Below are 21,265 nucleotides of genomic sequence, written 5' to 3' on the forward strand. Positions count from 1 at the left end.
TGCAAGATAGTGTCAGCCTTTGTCTGTCCTTGTTGACAATCTGGGCATCTTCTCTTCCACCCAGACCTTGGAAATCTCTTTGGTTTTTGTTTGTTTGTTTGTTTGTTTTTTAATTTGGTTTCTGATGTGAAGTTTACATTCTGGGTTGGACAGGGAACTGCTCTAAGCTCTAGAGAAAAAGTGTATCTGCCCCAAATTGGATTAAGAGAATTTGGGAAAAGCCAAAACAACAAAGTTGTCCTTCAGAAATACCAGTCTCTCAAAGCATTTCTCTAAAAAAGTAGATTTTAGTGTATTCCTAGGAATGTTAGAGGGTTTGGGTTTCCTAAAATCAACCCTATAGTCAAAAGTGATACAGCTACAGAATAAGATAGTTGAGAAAGGGAAGTTTTAATACAGAAAATGTTTGTGTTAAGGAATCATTCCAAACCCTTGTGGCGCATCTACTCTGAGAGCTTAGGATTGCTTTTACCTGTACAAACTGTAACCTGCTGGTATCACATATATGCCAAGAAGTGGAGGCATGCGCAAATAAGCAATCTCCATTCTCAGGATGTTCGCCTTCGCGTCATCATTGGTCTTTTACTGAACTGAGCAGGGGATAGCCAAAGGTCCTATGGCTCGTTCCTCTGCCTCCAGATACCTCAGATAGCAGGGCGGCGGCTCCCTTTCAACGCCTCCTCTGGAAACCTGCCCACCGCTTTGGATTTTGGTTTCCTTATCTTGAGCATCTGATGATTTTGGATGTGCCTTCTAGCTCTCAGGACCTTCCCTGCCACCATTCTTATTCTGGCCTTGCCCTTCTGGGATGGTAGACCCACCCCAGACCTCCCATCTGTCCTTATTCTGGGTCAGGTGTTAGCAGCCAGCTGATTGGATCAATAACCTGGGGAAGGGGTGTGCTAGCGGGTTCAATGTGGTACTTTTCCCAGGTAATATATTTACATTTTGATAGGAGTCCCCTGGATGGAGTAGTGGGTAGGGAGCATTAATTTATTTTTAATTTTTAAAAATTTTTTTATAAACATATAATGTATTATTAGCCCCAGGGGTACAGGTCTGTGAATCACCAGGTTTACACACTCCACAGCACTCACCATAGCACATACCCTCCCCAATGTCCATAACCCCACCACCCTCTCCCTACCTCCCTCCCCCCCCACCACCCTCAGTTTGTTTTGTGACATTAAGAGTCTCTTATGGTTGGTCTCCCTCCCGTTCCCATCTCGTTTCATTTATTCTTTTCCTACCCCCCAAACCCCCCACATTGCATCCATACTTCCTCATATCAGGGAGATTATATGATAGTTGTCTTTCTCTGGCTGACTTATTTCGCTAAGCATAATACCCTCTAGTTCCATCCACGTCATCACAAATGGCAAGATTTCATTTCTTTTGATGGCTGTATAGTATTCCATTGTATATATACACCACATCTTCTTTATTCACTCATCTGTTGATGGACACCTAGGTTCTTTCCATAGTTTGGCTATTGTGGACATTGCTGCCATAAATATTCGGGTGCACGTGTCCCTCAGATCACTACATTTGTATCTTTAGGGCAAATACCCAGTAGTGCAATTGTTGGGTCGTAAGATAGAGAGTGTTACTTTAAAGAGATTCACCCAGATTTTGGAAGAAACTGGGGTGTGTGTGTGTGTGTGTGTGTGACAGGAGGAAGAGAGAAGAGAGGGAGGAGGAGGAGGAAAGTGAGGAAGATAGTGGCTGGCATTTGGCAATGGACAAAGAGAACACAGGCAACACACTTTGCCCCTCCCATCCAGAGAGGACTATTGTTGCTGTGTTGGTCTGTATCCTCCCAAGCACCTAGTGTCATCAATGTGAATGAACATCCTTATCTTTAGCAGTCAAACTGAGACACTTATGAAACTCAGAACTTTGCACTCCTGGTTCCTATGTATTCCTCTTAGTTAACACTCTCCTTATTCCAGTAATTCCACTTCTAGGAATTTCTCCTAAAGAAAAATCTAGAATAATAAGACTAGCATTAGCTATGGTGTATTGAGTTTTAATTGTGTACCAAGACTTTTATACACATTGGTTCATTTAAGTCTTGCACCAAGCCTGCAAGGCAGATAACACCATCCCTCACCTGAAGCTGGAGAGATGAAGGACTTTGTCCAGGGCTCTCTGCTAGCCAGCTGCTTTGGAGCTGGGGCTCAAGGACAGGGAATGTACCCCACTAAAAGGCGTCATCCACCTGGACACTCTCAGAGATGAGTATATCCTCTTGTCTCAGAGTCTCCTGTCCTCCCCAAATGTACCAAAGGCCCTGGGTGGGAGGAATGGGATCCCAGGTCTTGCACTCACCTTACGGCTGGGGGCGCGGGGAGTGTGGTGCTAGCAGGGACAGTGCCTATTGTGCCTCCCACCTGTCTAGTTGCTGTTCTTCTTTGAAAGCCTTCCCTCGCTTTCTCTGACCAATTCTGGTTCTCCTTTCTCTGTTTTACATCAGAATAGCCCAGAAGGGATTTCTACTGCCTTCCAACTCATCACAGTGGGATGTGTTCCTAAGATCCCAGTTAGAATCCTCTGGGGAGCTGTGAAAAGTGCAGACCAACTAAATCAGATTCTTGGGGGAGCGGGGGTGCCCAGAACTCTATATTTCACGGCGCTGTAGCACGCTCAAGTGACACACAGCACTGGCATTTACACCCGTTCAGAGCAGGGATTCTGTCACACTGCCCTTGAGTTACCTGTGGCTTTAGCACAGGGACACACAGCAGATGGAAGTGGGGAATTTGAGGCAGAGGTGTACTGGCAAGGAAGGAAAGGAGAGTTGAAGGAGGTGGAAAAAGTGGGGTTTAGGGTGGGGAATAAATGAAGAGGGTGTAATGTGAGAGCAGGAGAGTCAAAGAGATGGGAAATCGCAGGACTGATTTGCTTGGGGTCCTCTGAGGATTACTAACAGATACGCAGTCAATATCTTATCCCCTCCTTTTAAAAATTTTTGTTATTTTTTATTATGCCCAAAGATGCATGCATGAGTCCCAGGAATTTTTTTGAAACCTGAACTTTCAATACCAGCATGAGTAATTGTGTATAAAGTGGGTCACAAGGAAGTGATAACGAATGCACAGACTATTTTAACTGCTGAATCAGAAATCTCTGTGCTATATTATGAAATATGCAGGAAGGAAAATAAGCAGATGATAGGAGTGGAAGGAATCCTAAAATAATATTTTCACAAACAAATTCTGCCCTGACATACGCCTGGAAGGTGGGGGTAGGGGAGCTCTGATGATGCATGCTCCTGAGAGTTAAAGAATTGGAATAAAAATGCAGAACTGGAAATCTTTCCAAATGACGTAGGATCTCCTGAGGCACATGACCGCTCAAGCCCACAGCTCGAAAGGCTTTGGCAATGTCGTGGGGGCATCTCAGTTGGCTTCGTAGCATAGGAGGGCAGGGCTTAGAGAAGGCAAAGACGAACAAAACAAAACCCACAAAAATTTAAAGTCTGTTCTATTTGCTCTTCCTAAAACAAACAAATCCCACCTTTTTTTATTGAATCTGTTCCGCTGATTTTTTTTTAATTTGGTAAAATATATACAACATAAAAATTACCATGATAACTATGTTTAAATGTACAATTCAGTGGCATTAATTATGTTCACAGTGTTGTGCAATCATCACCACTATCTATTTCCAGAACTTTTCATCATCCCAAACAGAAATTGTACCCTAATCAACAGTAACTTCCCATTCCTCCATCCCCCAGTCCATGGCAATCATCATTCTACTGTCTCTCTGAATTTGCCTGCTCTAGGTAGGACCCTGTATAAATGTAATAATATTTATTTCTTTAGACAAAAATAATGCAATTTTATTGTATTGCATTTAGCACAATGATTTCAAGGTTCATTCATACATGTTGCGGCATGTATTGGAATTTCCTTCCTCTTTATGGCTGAATGATATTCTGTTGTAGGTACAACATTCAGCTTATCCCTTCATATACTGATGGACAGTTTCTTTAAAGTTGAACTGTGGTCTTTTCTCAAAACACTTATTGTAGTTGCATGATTTGTGACTACATGTAGTCACATGATCCAATGTGATGAAATACTCGTTCAATCGCTTTTTTCTTTGGGCCAACATATTTGACAAGAAGAACATTCACGAAGACTTGGTCAAAAAATACTTGAGGGCCTACTATGAGCCAGCTGCAGTACCGGTTGCTGGATACACACTGGTGACAAGACAGACCTTGCGATAGAAGCTTGAAGAAAAAGTCCTATTGTTTTTATTGCCTTCTTGACTAACAACTTAAGGGATAACTCGTAAAAGCTTAGGGATAAATTTGGCCAAGGACAAAATTGTACTTTGTTACAAGTACTTTGTATTTGTTAGATTGATTTTACACATGGCTTTCCCAAAAGGATTTGAGTTAGCTTATAAGACATAATATACAATAATGTTAATTCGCAGAGAGGTAGAATCAAGACCAAGAAGAAAGGAAGGTAGTAACATGCTCGAGCCTTAAGGTGTACATGTTGGACACAATTGCCATTAAGTAATTACTATGTCACTACGTTTGACACAAGCTCCAGGGATGTGCTTGCATGGGGAAAGAAAATTAACATTGACCCGGATGAGTAGAGCTCATTTATCTCATTTTAACAAAACGTCTGAAATTACAACTCAGGGCTAGCTCAGTAACTCACTATCAGCGACCCAGTTTCTTTGTCTTTCTGTTCTGCCTTATTTATTTATTTATTTATTTATTTTAGATTTTATTTATTTAGAGAGAGCAAATGTGAGCAGGGGGAGGGGGCAGAGGGAGAGGGAGAGGCAGACTCCCCACTGAGTAGGGAGGGCAATGCAAGGCTTGATCCTAGGACATCTAGATAATGACCTGAGCTGAAGGTAGATGCTTAACCGACTGAGCCACCCAGGCGCCCCCTCTGCCTGACATCTTAAGATGTACACCTTCATCTTCATGCTTCATGACCACATGATCCCAAATTGGTGGTTGCATCTCAAGGCAGGAAAAAAGGAGAAGGGCAACGGAGCCAAAAGCTTTTTCCTATCTTCATCTGGAAATCCAGATAGACCCCCAGGAATGCTTGCACACATAGTGGGTTGCCTTATGGAAGAGGAGTCCTGCGCTTAGGGACCCCAAATCTTATATAATAGCAGTAGGCAGTCCTGTCCTTCACTCTGGAGTGAAACATTATTTCTGTCTTCCCAGGTTCCAAACAGGCCTTCCCTTTGTCCCGGAGAGACTGTATATCTGTTTTCCAAGGTTGTAAGCCTTTCAGACATGCTTGAGAAGATATCGGGAAACAAAAGACCGTCAGGGCCCCTGCTTGAGAGGTAAACAGAAATCTGAGACCATGGAGAATCTTCTCCCAACAATAGCCTCCTCGGGGGCTTCTGCCTGTATGTTACTGGCCAGAACTGTGTCGTATGGCCACCTCTACCTTCAAGGGAGGCTCTGAAATTGAGTCTTTGGGGTTGGGCACATTACTGCTCTAAATAAAATTGTGGTTCTGTCAGTAAGAAAAGGCAAGCGAGGGATGGAGCTTCACAAGAGCAAGGCAAAAACTATGTCCAGGGGTTTTCCTCTGCATGGCCAATGTCTTTCCCCTGTTGCTTAACAGACCTTTTGACACTGTGCTTATTGATCCTGCCAGAAATAATTTATACAACTGAGACATAAGAAAACCCCCCAGTCAACCACCATTTTACAAATCTCAAATAAGCTATCGGTCGTTTAGTGCAGAACTTTAATGTCACAATTGTGTAATATCTAAGTGTACAAGCCCATAATTCCTTAGAATTCTTCCCATTTAAAAAAAAATCCTTATTAGTTATTTTGACAAGCCATTTTGTGGAGGGGGGGGTGAATAAATATTCGTTTAACTTAAGAAAATGTTTGTGTCATGAAATTTCCCCCCATCTTTGAGTATCTATTGCTTAAAGAACACATCCTTCTTTGTGAACAGATAGGTGTTTAGTAAGAGGTTTATAAATATACTTTTTCTGGTTTCATTTATTTTAAGAGGCTTTTTTCACCTCATGACAGTCATTTGGGGCTGACAATGTTGCCATGGTAACCATGCTCCAAAATGCTGGTTGCCAGTGAATACTGATCCTTAGCACCTCAGCACCTTTTACGACAGTGCTCGCTCCCTTACGCGAAGGAGGCTTTGCTCAGAGCACATGTTGGTCGAGTCTACACTCGGTGGTGGTTAGGTACTACCCCAGAAATCTACTGGATTTTTTTCCCAGGAACCAGTCTAAGGATCCCAGTAAGAATCCAGGCCTGCCCCACATCACTGGGGCTTGTATTTTCACTCTAACAGATGGAGGGTGAAACTTCTTTGTTTCCTCTTCGGTTGTGTTGTTCCTGAGTTTAGCTCAGTCAGTGCAGCACAGGAGGCATTTGAGGGAAAATTTTGGATGTGAATGGACATGCCTTCCCCAGAGGCAAAGAAATTTGTAAACTACTTTTCCAAAGCTCATACTATATGCTTTTGAAATAAAAATGCTTCTCTCCGGAAAGGGAGGGTGATGTTTTGACCTGGGCAGCACACCTGGGGCTTCAGGATGGAGCCAAATCCGAGTTCAGGGGTGTCGTGGAGGTGCAGGGATCTCAGGGCCGCGACAGGGCAAATTGCAGATGGAGTTTGCCCTTCTTCTCCATAAATGGGGGGCAGCCCCCGTTCAGCAAGGTTTCGTGCATGAGAAAGGGGAGGCTTGTTAGAAAAGGGCAGCTTTGAAACTTAATTCTCTCTGCCAAGAGCTTATGGACTGTCTTCAACATGCATGAAAATATGTTCAGCGCAGTGACCAGAGAAGCCAAAACGAGGCCTCCACAGACCTGATTTGGCAGCAGTTTATCTCCACGTGAGAAGATCTGGATGCGCTTACTTTCCTCTCTGCTGTAACTGAGAGAAAAACAAACAGAAACCCTGCAAAGGTTCACTGAGACAGCAGTCAGTCACAAAAAAGGAATTTGAACCAAGATAACGTTAGTTACATTTTATCCACGTGTTCCTGAAGCCTGAGCCCTACCAGTCCAACAGACCCGATTCTGCCTTTCGCCATTGCGGTAAAACTTTACCACGTGGGCAGAGACTTTGTGTAACTCAGAGACCCTCACACACAGACACACACACACACGCAAACCTCCTCTGATACCTCGGGGATACCACCAGAACGGACGATTTCCAAGCACAGGTGAGACCTTTCACTTTCTGACCATCTTTGCTCGGTTTGGAGAGGCCACTGTCTGTTTTATTGAAGTGGAAATCCAGGGAGGAGACACAATGGAAGAGATTGCTCTCCTGCTTCTCGTAGCCATGGCTAGCCTGCATGGAGCTCTGACGGGGAACCAGGGAATGTTCTTTGAGAGGATTTTGGTGACTGCTCACTAACAGTCCTAGCAGGTCAGTGTGATCATAATATGCATTTTTACAGTTGTGGCAGCCGAGGCACAGAGAAGTTAAGCGACTTATCCAACATCACACATTATATCGCTTGTGTAAAATTATAGATGCCCCCCCCCACCCTCCCCCCAGCTTCCTGGCTCAGGGTCCTCTAAGCAAAATGCTATAGCAGGAAGGGGAGAGGAGATCAGGCGGTGGGATACCTGAGGAGAAAACAAAGGGAGGCTCTTAAAGTCAAGGCAAGCATGGTGTCTCCGGGGACAGTGCCATTTCTCCCCGGTGAAGTATCAGTCAAGCTCCCCAGCCTCAGAGGCCTGTCCAGGGCTCCGCGCTGCCAGGGTCACATTGCTCAACTGCCTGTAGGGGTGCTGCAGTCCTGGAAGGAAGCCCAGGCTGCCAGTCCCCGCCAATCTTCTACTCAAAGACAGAGGTGAATGTCATCCCTGGGTAAATTCTCCTTCCAATGACCTTTCCAAGGTAAGCCTTGTCTGTTTCAGCGTCTGCCTTCCTTCGTGTATCTCCTCTGACTCCAAAAAGACATGTCCTCTGATAAACACATCAGGGGAACTGGTGGGCTGAGTACTGGTGGATCATGTGGGGGCCCAGATGGGGGACGGTAGAGTCATTCCCACTCTCTCGTTTTTCTGCAGTGATCCTGTCTTCACTACAGTCCGTGATGCCCAGGACTGGATGCCTTATCAGCAAAATGCACCTCTTTTTAGTTTATGCTGCCTGTTTTCCCTGAAGAATGAAGCTCTGTCTGACCCAAATAATATAGGGGAAATGTTTGTAACTGTGAGGTCACTGTCTTTTGTTGGAAATTAAAAAGCAGAGAGGACATATGCCAACGCCCGCCTCTGGGATTTCTTCCCTTGTCTCTCAATAGAGTAGTAGAGCCTCTTAGACCTCAGACCATTCACCAGTATCATTGGTTGTCAAGACGATGAACACTTCTAGCCCTAAATCATGTACTATCACAGTCATTTGGTTTAAAAATATATGGACAGTTTCAATAAAATGGACGACTAGATTAACTTTTTTTAAAAGGATTTATTTATTTGAGATAGAGTGTGTGAGCAAGGGAGAGGCAAAGGGAGAGAGAGAAAAGCAGACTCCCTGCTGAGTGCAGAACCTGACCTGGGGCTCAACCTGGGGTTGGGGGGGAGGAGATTGACCCCATTATCCTGAGATCATAACCCCTAGATCATGACCTGAGCTGAAATCAAGAGTGCGGCACTCAACTGAACCACCCAGGTGCCCAGTTAACAAAGTTTCTGAATCCAGAGTCAAGCCTTCTTGGTTAAACCTGTAATATAATAAACTTATAAGGTGTCAGGTTGGCTTGTTGGTTTTTTTTTTTATTTTTTTCCCAACAGGAAAATTCCTTTACAATGGTGAATTTGATAACAAACAGTGCTAGAATTCAGCCTCAGTCCCTGGTCCACAGGAGGCAGGAAGGGAGCAGTGAGAAGAACCAACACATTCCAGGGCTCACACTGACTGCCACACTAAGAATGACCTCTGCACGTCTCCCTGGAACTCTGCCCACCTGCTAGAGCAGTAGAGAACTATGTTGCTTTTAATTTGTCATTTTCACTCGTTGAAGATAAAATCCACCATGGTGACAAGATTTCAGCACAACAGTCTCTTCCAGTCATGCTAGATATAGACATCCCAGCTCTTGAGAAACAAAAGCTCTTTTGATGTCTCTTGCAAGGACCAGAGAGTTACAAATTCTTCTTAATGATCTGTTGAAATATTTGTATATACTTAAAAAAATAAAAAGACAACTAATGGTCCATTCTGTGCTCTGTTTCCCTGGAAGATTTCTCATGATCTGGGAACCACGAATTAACACACTTCAAAATAAGCAATAAAAATTATAACGCTATACTCCTAAGCAGATGGTGGGCTTGCCAGGGTTGGAGGGGGAGAGAAGCAGGTACTCTGCTTGGGGATAAGGTGTGGCCTTTGGGACCACGGAGTGCTCAGGCAAACAGAAGCATCCACAAGCAGGACACACTGCCAGTAAGGGTCTGTTTCCTTCCGTGTTCTCCCCAGGTGCGGAGGCATCAGTCACCTGCGTGATGACTTCTCAGGACTGAGGACCCTATCCCTCAGTCTCCATCCACTCCAGTGACCTGCGTGGTACATTGGGTGGTCTCTTACTGAAATGGGCTGAAGCCAGGAATTGGGCTCTAACTCTGGAGGACCCCCGTAGGTTTCCTTCAGGCTATTCCAAGCAGGAAGTGCCTAGGACGCTCACTTCCCCAAGTAACTGTGAGGCATGAAGGGAGAAGGCAAGGAAAAGAGAGGCTTAGAAGGCAGAAGTGACTAGAACCATGGTGGTTCGAGACGTGGCTCAGCTTTGTGGGTCAGACTTGCTGCCGTGGCCACCTTATCCTTGTGCTGGGGATGGACTGGGAGAAGTCTTCACAGCCAGTAGCTTCTGTCTGTGATACCAGTATATATTATTTTTACTGGATATAAATGCAACAGATTCACGTTCATTCCCCTTTGCTAGAACTGTTCACTTCCCTGCCCTGAGGAATTCACGGCTTCAAGCCTACCACTAGGTGCACCCTGGCTTGTCATCTGCTCCCCCCACCCCCCACCATGGGAAAGTGGCCCCAGGATGAGCAGAGAGGACACACAGCACAAGAGGTGACTAGAAGGAGGGCCTACCTCAATGAGAATTCTAACTCTGAAAACCTAAGTAATTGTGAAGGACTCAAAGAGGGAACTGAGCTTCAAAGTCACTCACTGGTTTTTTTGTTGTTGTTTTTTGTTGTTATTTTAAAGATTGTATTTATTTATTTGAGAGAGACAGAGTCAGAGAGAGAGAGATCATGAGCAGGGGAGAAGGGTAGAGGGAAAAGCAGGCTCCCCAGGGAGTCTGAGCAGGAGCTTGACACAGGGCTTGATCCCAGAACCCAGTGATCATGACCTGAGTCTAGGGCAGATGCTTAGCTGACTGAGTCACCCAGGCACCCTCAAGTCAGTGGGGTGTGTTTTTGTTTTTTTAAGATTTTATTTATTTTGACAGAGAGAGATCACAAGAAGACAGAGAGGCAGAGAGAGAAGGGGAAGCAGGCTCCCCACTGAGCAAAGAGCCCGATGCAGGACCCGATCCCAAGACCCTGAGACCACGACCTGAGCTGAAGGCAGAGGCTTTAACCCACTGAGCCACCCAGGCGCCCCAAGTCAGTGGGTTTTAACTGAAGTTGAAGCAGACTCAGAGGAGATGATTTTTGTCTCCAGAAGAGACAGACTGGAGGTCACGAGAGCGCTTGTCACAGAAGCTCTGTCCGCAGGAAAGCTTGCCCCTGAACGTCCAGCAGCAGAGGCCATGCTGGAGCTCCTGCTCAGCGCCCAGCCAGACCAGCAGGGCTGCATCCTTCACCAAACCTAGTGGTACCTCCGTGGTGGTCACCACAGCCCCCACCATATTCTGCACATTCTTGCCCATCTCTTGAGGGTCCTGCCCTCACTGTCCACCTGTGCCTCCGGAACATCTCAGTGGCTTCAAAGCCGTTGTCACACACCCTCTCAGGCACTGACTGGGTCTTGAATGAACAGCTGTCACAGAAGCCCTCCCCATGGCCCCTCCACGGTGCTGGGGGCATGATCTCTGAAGAATGGCTCTCCCTTGGAGCCATAGGCAGCGGCAAAGAGGCAGGGGTGAGCTGGTCCATCAGCCAGAAAGTCACAGCACGGGGGGCCTGTGGCTAAGCTTGGACACCATGAGCCATGAAGTTCATTCTACCCAAGAGGTGCTCGGAAGCACTGTTGCTGACCTTTAGAAACCCATCAGTTGCAGGCCACGCAGGCACAGTCTGTCTGCACGCAGGTTCGCCTGGGATGGGTTCCCAAACCAGGGTTGCTGGCTACGATAGACCACATCACGGTTAGGACATTCCATCACATACCCAGACCAGGCACATTTTTTTTCGAGACCCATCTGGGAAAATGGGTGGAAGCAGATGTCCTGGGCACTCAGCTGGCTTCCTTGCCCTTCTCACGGTGGGCCTGGAGGGTACGAACTCGGTAGTCAGGCAGGGCAGGGAGCATCTGCAATGGCCTTGACGTCACGAAGTACTCCTTTCCCATGATTCATGCAGTCCTTGCTCCGCCCAGGGAGGAGGCTCCCAGGGGCTGGGGAGAATGAGGGCAGTTGCAGAGCCTGCTGAAGCCCGGAGAAGTCTGTGGGAGGGGAACGGAAGGCTTCAGAGAAGCCACCCAGCTTCCAGAGTGGGTCCTGGATGAGCTTTTCTGGCACCTTGAGGGCTGTTGAGCCCAGCAGATGAGTGTGCTCCGTGTCCTGGAAAATGACGACAGCAGAGCCCCGCGTGGACAAGGGGACACCCAGGCCACAGCAGGCAAGGTAGCCGGGAGCTCCTTGGGGAAGTGCTTCAGATAAGCTTCAGAGGCGCCCCCCAGGCACTTACTTCAAGGGCTCGTGATGCAGCCCTTCCTCACAAGTTACAAGGATGGCAGGTCTGAGGTGGCCAGGCCCTTCAGCAGCCCCTATGTTGTCTGGCGGGGACTAACCATAGCCCCTAGGAGCCGCTTGGCATCTGCCACTCCTGCTCTGTGGCCTGGGACAGGCACTGCCCACACTCCCACGGTGCAGGGCTCCTGGGCAGGGAAGGTTTAGAAGGCCTCACAGCCGTAAAAGAAAGTATGGTTGAGGTGTGAGACTTTCCATCAGCAGTGTTTCCAAAAATGGAAACCACCTTCCAAGGGCTGACCAGGTTTGCGGTCCAGTTTTCTAATAGTCTCCTTTTCACTCCTTCACCAGAATGTGTCTTCGTTTCTCTTGGCTTGGAGGAAACACAACTTTCTTCCTCCTGGTCTCATCCTGCTCTTCTTCCTTCAGTAACCCCTGGACCTTAGGAACGTGGTACATAGTAAGGGGGTGTCTCGCTTTGCTGCCCACCCCCCAAGGTGAGTCCTCTCTGGCGCCTTGGGCACAAGCTGATTTTACAGGTCTGGCTCCTCCCAACACCCTCTGCCTCACACCTGGCCCTGGCGAATGCCCCTCGGGGCAGCTAAGGGGTGTGGCCGTGTTGGAGTCCTATTGGCTCAGGGCTTCTCAAGTGCTCCTTCTCACAGAGGAAACACTGCAGAGAATTCACCACACCAAAGAGCTTGGTCAGCCCCAGCCCACCCAACTTTCCTGGCACATCGGCCAGGAGTTCAGGCCCTTCTCTGCTGGGGGCCTCTGGGCTCTCATACCCAGAAGGGCAAGGAAATCACGCACCATACAACCATCCCTGGGCTTTCCCTAGGAGTGAGGACAAAGGCTTGGAGTCTGAAGGCTGCATGGGATTGCCACAGGGTTCCGAACAACTTAAAACAAATCCCTTTGTGGTCTTATTAGAATACTCACAGATGTTCAAATTTTAGATTTTCTGCCTCCAAGACTCTTATATCAGCAGCAATGTTGATTTGGTTTGGTGTTTTCTTCCTCCATAAGGTGTAGGCAAATAGGTAGTCAAAATGAACAAAATGGAAGGGTCTTTGATGGCTTCAGGACATTGGATGGGTTCACAGACAGGCTTATCAGCTGGGCCTCAGCCACAAGCTTTCAGTAATGAAAGAGAGTAGTCAGGAGCTTTTCAATACAATCCAGCCTCAAATCAGTATTTCAGGGGGTACAGAGCAGCATGGCCATGGCAAGGTGGGATTGGGTGATAGTGGGGCACTGGTGGGGTCAGGGGCTCTTCCTTGGGGCACCAGTGGACCCATGCCCTCTCTGCCCCCCAACCTTCACTGCCTCCCAGGCTCCTCCTCCCATTTTCAGTTGGGATCCACTTGTAGGTTGTTTTAAACCAGTGATTCAAAACACAGTTTAGCTGTTCCCCCAAAGACTTTAACTTAAAAAAAAAAAAAAAAAAATGAATCCAATGGGGGATAATTGTTCACATCTGCCTAATGTTTCCATGTGAAAAGACATAATAGACTGTAAGATTTTGAGTTACAATAGCTTTCAGTTTATAATTAAAATCAAATGGGTAAAATTCAAGCGAAAGAACTAGATGCTTCTGAAAGGTAGTCTTTATATGAGGACTCAATACAACACGTTCTGTTAGCAATATCAGACATTGATTTTTCTGATTTTTTCTACTTTTGTGCAGGTGAGGTAGGAAGGAGCAGATGTTTTGTGTCTCGCAAGACAATAACTCATTTCATTATGACTACTTGGCTTCACCTTGTTTGTGCTGTTCATTGTTAACAGAGGCCCACAGTGCTGTGGCTGGGACCTAAAATGTACCATATGGAGCCAGAGGGCCTTGGGAGAACTGAAAATCATTGCCTTGGCCTGACCCAGTCACCTGTCCCAAGCAAAATCATACCCTATCGTCCATGAAGTTTCAGAGAGACTCAGCTTTGACTCAGCTGCTGCTGTGGACCACAGCCCTCGCTGCCCTGGGCCCACAAGGCCCTCAGCCATACGACTGAGAACTCTAATGCCAGCAGACATTATAGACCAATGACCGAAGAGCAGGCTTGTGTCGGAAAGAACACAGCTCTAGTGCAAGACTTGTGAATAAATTAGCGTAGGGGTGAGTGGGGTCTGACTGGGGCTTGATGGAGAAGTCCAAGTGTGCTGTGAATTCAACCAGAGCTAAGATTCCAATGAAAGACTAATGTGGTCTAATGGTAGACAGTAGGTGCTCAATGAATGCTTAACTGGATAAATCAGAAGATGCTGGTCAGAGGGTCCTGGGTGGGGGTGGGCTAGGGAACCAGCTGGGGTTGCTGAGGATCTATGGAAAGAATTATTGCAGCTTGAACCAGGGGATTTCCTTGGGGGAACAGGCACCAGGCTGCAGAACTGAGCACAAAAGTCAGATTTGTTTAAGTAAGGGAGGACAGAAACTGCTCCTTGCTGACATGGTATCTACACTCACCTTTTTCCTTAGTAACACAACAGATTTTAACTTGGGTGGCAATGCGTCCAGCTGCATGGTACATTCATCTGCCACATTTAGAGTTGGGATAGCCATTGAGGTAGAAGTTTAAGCTGTTGGGTGGGTCTTCTGCGCTTTAAGAGGTGCTACTGTACAGATGTACTCACTTTTTCCCCTTCTCCCTTCCCCCTGTGCCTTCCTGGAAAAGGAATATCAGTGTGATGGCTGGTGCTCTAGCTGCCACACTAGACCATGAGGTGAATGTGAAGATGGAAATCATAGGCTAAGAATGGCAGAACAGAAAGACAGAGAGAACCTGGAACCTTGATGACATTGTAGCTCCCATACCAGCCAGACCCCAGCCTTCTTTTATGGGAGAGAGAAATAGGCTTCTAGCTTATTGAAATCACTGTTATTTCTTCATTCACCTCGAACATCAAAAGTCTAGCAATCTTGAGAAGACTTTAAGAGTGAAAAATTAGGGGTTTTATTTGTTTGGTTTTTTGGTATATTTAAGTTAAGTAAGCTTTAAGACAAAGGTGACTTAAAATGACAAAATACAGTCTTTCTCTCTGAGCTCAGGCATAAAAAGTAACCAAGGAGTTACATATTATTGGGTTATGTATTTATTTGGCTTAAATAAAAATAGGCTTTATTGTCTCATGTAATTGAGAAGTCCAGAGGTCAGATAGGCTTCAGATAAGGACCAATATTGTAGCTGGACAACTCAGTGAAGTCCTAGTGTCTTTGGATGTCCGTGAAGACATCAATTTCACCTAACATTAGACCACAAGGTCCCTGAAACTCTTGGCAAAGTCTTCTTGTATCTGGACCAGGTCCCCAAACCAATCACTGTGGCTAGAATGGCTAGGACAATGGAACCCTCTAAATGGTCCACTCAGACTTTTAACAAGGTTTTTCCTCCCAACAGCATGGTTGGGGAAGTATGGGACCTTGTTGGGAGGGAGAAAAAAAAGGGGGAAAGCATGTACGGAGGCCACCATGTGTCCTACACCTCTCCTGGCCATTGTCACCACCCTAGTGTTGTTAAAGGAGTGTCATTTAAAGGACTTTTTGAAAAGGCAAAGTTTTCTTGCTCTCAATTGTGTTTCTATTAGCCTGGAAGCCAGTAGTAGGCTTATTGGTTTGAGGTAAGGCATTGGATTTCCCGACAAACTTTTGCTCTTACTTTCATTCACTGATTCAACCATAGATATGTCTTAGGTGCTAGTTGTGTGTCGTACAGCTGGCAGGTCATGCCTGAGAGGATAGGCACGTATTAAACCATTAGGATTGGCGGCCCTAGCAGATGTGGGTACCCAGACTCTTTAGAAAACTCAGAAAACAAGCATGAGGGCCTGGGAAATAAGACAGGTAAGTCTCTCTAGTGACAAGGGAAAGGGACTAGCAGTTGGGCATAGGGTGATGCCCAGAAAGGGTGCACCAATGTAGGGCCCTTGGCAAGGCCCCTGGGTAGGTCGGGTTTCCTGAGCCCGAGGAAGGGAGAGTGGGGTGGGGGTGCCTCTGGGGATGACACGCTGTGCCTGTTTTGCGGTCTGACCAGGGCTGGCTTTGCAATTAGGGTTCTGGGTCTCCCTGACTAGGAAGTCTCTGGGGGTAGGGGGGAGCATGTGTGGAAGCAGTGGTTCCTAATGTGGGCTTGGGAGCATTTGGGGGGTAAAATGCTAGGAAGGGAGCATAGATCCCTGAAATGTCCAGGAAGGATTTTTCCCAGTCCAGATAGCTTGCTGCTCTCCTGACCCTGGACAAGCTCAGGAGTTTTCAGTTTATCATGACACAATTCTCCCCTCCCCCACCCCACCCCCCGCAATTGTCAGAGAATAAAGGCTTCATAACCCAAATAGTTCACAGTATGGTATTTGTCTCTATTTAAAATCATCTCCCATGGGGTTCAATTAACAATGTACATGTCAAATTATGTCACACCCATTACTTGCTCTAATTTGGTCAGGCTGGGTCAGGCAGTCCCCGATCTGATGGGAGCTGTGAGCCTCTCATCTGAGAGCCAGGACGGCGGTGCCCGGGCTGTCCTTGGCCTGAGCTGCAGCAGGCTGTAATGTCACACTGGGAACTACCAGGCACCAGGATGTGACCGGTCAAGCTCATGAGGACAGTGCTCTGTGATAACAACCCCCTTTATCAGAGCTTCACCCCTGGAGACGGTCGGATGTGGGTTTGAATCCCGGCTCCCTCATACAGCAAGTTGGTGATCTTGGGCAAGTTCTTTAACCTTTCTGAGCCTCATTTTCCACTTCTGTGAAATGGGAATACTCGTCACACTTCATTCATAAGGGCTGTAGTTGAGGATTAAGTGAGATAATGTGTGTAAAATGTTTGGCAGAATGCCTGGCCTTTGATAAGGACTCTGTACTAGCTACTAGTCATAGTATTGAATTTTTTATCTTGTTCAGTCCTTCAAAACTGGGGCTCCTCCTACAATTACCCACAGGAAATATTTCAACAGCCCTCCAGAAACCAAGAGAAGACAGACAGCCCTTCCTGGAGGGCATGCAGGGTAGCCAGAGAAGCCACAATGGTATTTTGACATCAGAATTATTAAATATGTGGCAAGACCAGCCTTGACTTTAAGAATAGTTCGGTGTGGGTACAGAAAGCTTCTACCTCTGCCTGGTGGAGATCACAAAATGCCTTTGTGTGGCCATTCAACTGTCCTGCAGGGCTCCAAAGAAGCAGACGCAAGGGTGCTGGGTCAGTCATTCTCTCCATTTTAAAGAGAGGTAAACTGAGGCACAGAGCAGTCCACATACATATGTACAGTTCTTTCCCTCACCTCTCAAAGGACAAGTGAAACTGTGGTAATTATAGAGCTAGAAGCAGAAACTCCTGCTCAAATGACTTGAGACTGAGGCATCTGGGTCATCAACCACAACAGAAGCCAATATTGGGGAAACTATCTGGGGTTAAAGGCACGAAGGCCATGCTTCTTACCCTCTTCCACATTCAAAATCTCTGGGGGTAGTGTGCAGGTCCCTCTGTGGGCATGTCCAGGAGGTGATGTATTATAGAAAAGGCCATGGATCATATTCAGGAGACCTGTACTCGGACCCCAGTGCTCCCAAACCAGCTGTGTGACCTTGGAAAAGTTACTGTACCTCAGATCTTACATCAGAAATGGAAGGGAAGGGGTTGGATGACATCAGTATTTCCCAAGCCTGACAGCTCATGACTGCACAGGGTCATGTGAGGGGAGGGGCAGTGGGTGGCGATCTGAAGCCCGGAAGCCTGTATTCTGAAGTGTTCTCGGTGATTCTAGAGCAGTTACCATTGGGAAGCCTGGCCAGATGCTGTCTGAAATGTCCCAGCTCCAATGTTGTCTGACTCCAAAGCCCCTTTGAGCACGTTCCACACAATTCCACACAGTCCAGGCCAGAGCTGGCAGCCCTTATCTATGAACCCCCATGAGAAAGTCAGTGTGAAATCCCAGAGAACAGCCAACATGGCAGAACATCTGGCGGGGGTGGTGCATGGGGGAGGGTGGCCGTGTGTGCTGGGGCTCAAGGTCTCTGCCTGTTTCAGGGCCAAGTGGGTGCTGGAGCCTGCAACTCAGGCTTGCCAGGGGCCCGCAGTGCTTTCACCCTGACCGTGACCATTCTTTGCCTTGCTCCGGAGGGCCTGGGGCCTTCTCGCCATTGGGCTGTAGTCTCAAACACCCAACACACCTGTCCTGAGACAAAGACATCAAGCATCCCAGCAGGCCTGCCTTGTATCCTTGAGGCTGGGATCCTTCATGCGAGCTTTTGAAATCAGTCATGTGTCTCCAGCTGCCCTAGAGTTACAAAAATCCTTGTTTTAATGAGGAGCTGTGGAATGCTAAGGCTCAAGCTGCTTTTAGCTCTTTCAAAAGTTTCAATTATGGATTAATCCTGACATTCTTTGGCTTTAGTAAATGGGCAGGAGGTTTTTGTGTGTCTGTGTGGTGATGTGGGAGGAGTGGAGGCTGAGGCAGGAATAAATCATGGCTCTCAGGCCTGAATTTGATCCAGGAAATGTGTGTCTAGACACCCTCTGGGTGACAGAGAGAATAGGGGAGGTGGGGGGTCCATGTGGGTGCTTCTCTGTGGCCCCTCATGCCTCCAAGGTACCCAAGCAGGATGGGGGCTGCCCGGGTGTGTTTGTGGGGTGGGGGAGGTGTGGGGAGGGTGCATCTTGGCCAATGGGGCTGGACTCCCCTTGCTCCTGATTCTTGAAAAAGTCAAAGTTCTCCATTTTACCTGAATTCTACTAATTACAAAATGCTGAGACATTTAGTTTAGAAAATTCCTCAGACCAAGCAAATCCCACCATTTAACCACAGATTGAGACTCTGAGGAGAGAGCCTGGCTTCAGGGACTGATCTAAGTGTGCTCTAATACTCTGCTCCCGAATGAGCTGAGCCACCCCCCCCCCCCCCCCCCCCCCCCTCCACACACCCAGAGCTTCTCAAGTCTTCAGAGCTAAATCCAACTCCTACTTGGCAATTTCCATTGTTGGAGGGAAAGAAGACCCTGGCTTTCTAAAGTTCTAGAAATCCCCTTTCTCTGTGGCAGTGTAACATCCCACTACAGGGCTTTGGGTCTGTCATCCCCACCTCTCCTTCCCCTCCATCTGCCCTTGCTCCCAGTAAACCCCAATAACAGCCCATTCCTTGGACAGTATGCAGGTGTAGCATTGTCTCTGTTCCCATGCCAGAAAACAGACCCAAGGCACAGGGGAGTACCATATGACATGGACAACCTTGAGCCATCAACTTATTTTTAAGAGGTAAATCATTTGGGTACTTTGGTGCTCTATCAAAAACAACTTACTCATGACAATGTCACAGAGGCTGAGCAATGGCTCTAGAATTTCCATATAGGGGAATCTTGGAGGTAGCATTTTGTTTGGAAACAAGGAATAGCTAAAGGACTCTTCCTAAAGCTACATGGCATATTAGACTCTCTTTTTACTTAAATGGCACATGTATTTAAAAAACAAAGAAATCCCCTAGAAGCCCTGCGATTGGTCAGGACACATGCAAGGGCAACAAAATAAAGACATCTTCCCCCCACCCCCTTGCCGTCATCCCCCCACCCCATCCGTGCTTCTGCACGGCGAGGGAAATGGGCAGGAGGAGGTCCTAGAACAATCCAGGGGCAACATGAAGATGGATGAAGACGGTACATTCTCACCACCAGGCTGAGCTGTTCTGGATAAAACCAAACATGCTCCTTGGCAAAGGTCAGTGGTCATGTCACAATGCCCCAAGACACCTGCTCCCATGGGCTTCTCCCCGCCAGGCAGACAGATGGCTCATTATGACCAACAGGCAGCCTCGAGGCCTCAGGCCCTGGATTGTTGGCACCAGATGGCCTGGGGGACAGGGACTTTACCTCATTGCTCAGACTGTATCCCAGGGGATCCTGTCCCTGTCCCCTTCTTGGGATCAGCAAACTCAAGGAACACCAGGGAAGGTTTTCTTAGAGTTTACTTCAGAGTAATTTCTACACTCTAGAAGAGTGACATAAAATATAATGCTCCTGAATTGTCCGGAAGTGGTTGAATTCTGTCACCATAAGGCCACTATTTGGTATTATTTCAAGTAAGTGATCCATGTATAACCCGAAGGGTTTTAATATTTAAAAATAAACAAGCCATGGACCCTTCACTAAATTGGTGGTTGTCATCACTTGTAATAACTGCCTCACAAGTGTGTCAGTCCCTTCTGGAAAACTGGTCACCAGCAACTGGCGAGAAATCACACTATTCTTATTGAAAATTTCTCTGTTAATACAATGACCAACCTTACTTTTTCCCTTTGACTTTTTAAACAGCAATAATTCAATCCTGAAAGGAATGGTGATGTGTGTAGCTTGTGTTTCTCCCTGGGGAGCAAAGAACTCTGGTAGGACACCCACACAGGTGAGGGCCTGCCCTCAGAGTTAGGCACAATCGGTATTTTTTAGTTGGAGAGCGTTTGGAAGATCAGGGGGACAAGAAAGCCCCCTCTGCAGCAGGGGAGGTCCACACCTCAGCTTCCTTTGTCCTCAGCCAGCTCCCAGCAGTGCCCCCCCACCCCCACCCCCACCCCGTGGGTGTGCGCCCTGCACATGGCCTTCTGCCTCACTCAGCTCCCCACAGCACTTCCTCCACCGCCCTCTGGCCAGGCGGGCCAGGAAACCCAGCCCCAGCAGAGGCTCCCAGCTGAGCATCTTCAAGGCCCCTCAGTGAGGCCTGAGGCAGACAGTGACATCCAGGGCAGGACTGAGGTTTGGGGCCCGTTTCACAGGATGCCCATCTCTCTTTGCATGTGGTTTGGAACTCTGTCAGATTTCTTGGACCCCAATGCCTTCCTCATCAGTCTACAGGTCTGCTGGTTGGCTCTGCGTTCATCTGCTAGACACAGATAAGAGGACAGATGAGACACGAATTTTGGTAGCATCAGTTCCTGGTGATTTGAGATGGAGAGGATATGCGTGCAATTTGTCAACACACAAGCAGCCTGTTAAAGAACCAAAGTTCAGCTAAGGAAATTTAAAGATCTAAGCGGCTTTAGTCACCAATTCGTGAATAGGGCAGCATCCCTGTAACAAATACAGGGGTACTCTGAGGAGTTGTGTGACCTGGAAGGGTTTTATAGGCAGGAAAGGGACGGGACAAAGAAGTTATTAGTGAAAGAAAAGAAAGGATCAATTCAGGCAAGGTCACTTTCCCTTAGGGGTGAGGGCAGGGGTCTTGGCAGAGGTCCTCACTAGTGCTGATCAGGAAATTGCAGACTGATTGGTTTAAAATCCACTCCTGGGAAAGGCTGGAACTGCAGTAAGGTTAGGTGCTAAGTTTGGGGCTGGGCTTAACATAGGTGTCTCCATTTTGGGTCTGCGTTCTCCCCCCCTTTTTTTAAAAAGATTTGCTTATCTATTTTGGGGGGAGCAG

General features: G+C 47.2%; 1 pseudogene; it reads right to left on the reverse strand.

Moving 5' to 3' along the window:
* Positions 1-11,469: 11,469 nt before the first annotated feature.
* Positions 11,470-12,684, reverse strand: LOC111139822 (annotated as a pseudogene).
* Positions 12,685-21,265: the final 8,581 nt, after the last annotated feature.

The sequence above is a fragment of the Enhydra lutris genome, unplaced genomic scaffold, assembly GCF_002288905.1.
Source record: "Enhydra lutris kenyoni isolate GAN:26980312 unplaced genomic scaffold, ASM228890v2 scaffoldscaffold4, whole genome shotgun sequence".
In the NCBI taxonomy this organism is placed as follows: Eukaryota; Metazoa; Chordata; class Mammalia; order Carnivora; family Mustelidae; genus Enhydra; species Enhydra lutris.